Genomic DNA, 2,541 nt, shown 5'->3' with positions numbered 1-2,541 from the left:
GCAAAGAAAAAGTTTTTATACAATTACAATTGATAAATTTAATCGTATGTTTTTGTCAACATCATTAGTAATCAGTAGAAGTTTTTGTACAGTGTATTAACAATATCTATTGATCAAGACAACATTTGCTGCCCCTAACTGCTAGGAACCTGGCAATCTCTTTTAATTCTTGGCAAGCAAAATTGAATCTTTTAAAAAATTTTGGAGCTCAAATATTTGTCTCAAACTTTCTACATAGCATAAGGACATTAATATATCAGAAAATGTAATAAAAATTTGCAATGATTTTGGAGCCATTTTAAAGAAAAAATTATGGGTTAGAGACTTTGGCCAGATTTTGGAGCAACTTAAAAATTTGTAAAAAATCTAATTTTGATCGGAATCAGCTCAAACTTTCTACACAACATAAGTACATGTATTAGTATCAGAAAAAATTATAAAAATGGAAAATTCTCTCCTTTTCATTTTTGGCGAAATTTGGCCAAAGACCGTGTGCTATAGTACAGGGACTTTGGCCCGATTTTGGAGCAACTTAAAAAATTCATAAAAAAATAATTTTCATTGAAATCTGCTTAAACTTTCTACACAACATAAGTACATGTATATGTATATGAAAAAATTATAAAAATGGAAAATTCTCCCCTTTTCATTTTTGGCGAAATTTGACCTGAGACCATGTACTATAGTAGAGGGACTTTGGCCCGATTTTGGAGCAACTTTAAAAATTCATAAAAAAATAATTTTCATTGAAATCTGTTTAAACTTTCTACACAACATAAGTATATGTATATGTATCAGAAAACATTATAAAAATAGAAAATTATCTCCTTTTTATTTTTGGCGAAATTCGGCCAAAAACTGTGTACTATAGTATAGTTGTATGTATACATGTACTATTATACTCAATCTTCTTTTTAAAAGAAGTATATTTATCATTATTAGGGAATTTCCTGTGAGTCTACAGGGTTCTCATGTCATTGGGCAGGATCAAGTGTGGATAGGTGTGGTCTCCAAAGGACCAGATAACATTCACTTAAACTCGTCTTACCAAACAAGGCAAGAGAGAGAAGAAAAGGGAATTGTTATTTTTAAGAATTTTTTATTTTTTAGATTTACACCTGCTTACATGGATAGTCTAGGCAACACATTAGGTACATGTTAAAGAAAAAATACTCCTAAATATTTTGATTATTAATTTTTATATTTTTAGTTAATTTTTTTAGAATCATACCAGATGGGGTATTGGTCTTTTTTCCCTCATATGTTGTCATGGAAACCCTTGTCACCCACTGGAAGGAGGTAAGAACACTGCAATTTTATTGGTCAATAATGATGTCATACATGTACACATACATGTAGCAAAGCAGCATATTCATGAGAATGGAGCAACATAAGCAAGTATTCAAAGAACCAAAGTTTAAAAATGAATTTAATTCTGTAAGTCTAATTAATACTAGTCACATGACAGTCATGTGATACATGTACATGTACATGTTTTTAGGTCATGAGTGCTTATTATGAGAAGATCGGATCAGCCGATAAAGTGGGTGGAGCTTTCTTTGGAGTGTGTAGAGGGAAAGTCAGTGAGGGGTTGGATTTTGCTGATAATAATGGACGAGCTGTCATCATTACCGGACTACCTTATCCACCTTTTGCTGAACCCAAAGTATTATTAATATACATGTACATGTACATGTACATGTATTATAATTCTTTATTATTTTTTAATTATCAAGGTCCAGCTCAAAATGGAGTATTTGAAAGATGCTAGATCAAATTTTAATCGAACTGAAGTAAACTATTGTATTATAAGCAGCTGTATTAACCCTCCCTCTCTCTCTCTCTGTCTTATAGTTAATAACTGATAAGCAATGGTACAATCAACAGGCTACACGTGCTGTCAATCAGGCCATTGGACGAGTTATTAGACACAAGAATGACTATGGAGCAATCATCCTTTGTGATGAAAGGCAAGAGAGAGAGGAAGAGAGAGGGAGGAGAGGGAGAGAGAGAGAGAGGGATAGAGTGGGACAGAGAGATGAATGAAGGAGAGACTTTGAAAGAGAGAGGAAGAGAAAGAGGTGTGCATGTCATGTATACATTATTTATAGTGTTTTAATAGGTTTGCATATTCAAGGGGACAGGATGATCTCCCTCTTTGGTTAAGACCTCAACTTCAAAAATACGATAAATTTGGTCCAGCCCAACGTGACCTTACATCATTTTTTAAAATAGCACAAAATAAAGTAATTAACAAATAATAATAATAATAATTAGTATTTTGTTCTCATTATTAGTATGGTCATTTGGTATCTATTAAGAATTCTTTACCTGATGTCAAACCTGATTATACTTCAGGGATAGTGGGTGGAGCTAGGGGTGTGGTTAAATTAAACCCTGACGCTATTTTTAAAGATGACGACGAGATTGAAGATATTGATATTGAAGATTATACTACTGGTATTAATTGATTGAGTTCTTTTTATTGTTACTGTTTTAGTATCACTTTCAAAGAATAAAACAGAAAGTAGATGTGATCTA

Source organism: Amphimedon queenslandica, unplaced genomic scaffold, assembly GCF_000090795.2.
Source record: "Amphimedon queenslandica unplaced genomic scaffold, v1.1 AMPQUscaffold_13149, whole genome shotgun sequence".
Classification (NCBI taxonomy): domain Eukaryota; kingdom Metazoa; phylum Porifera; class Demospongiae; order Haplosclerida; family Niphatidae; genus Amphimedon; species Amphimedon queenslandica.
Note: the sequence above shows the minus strand (reverse complement) of the source record.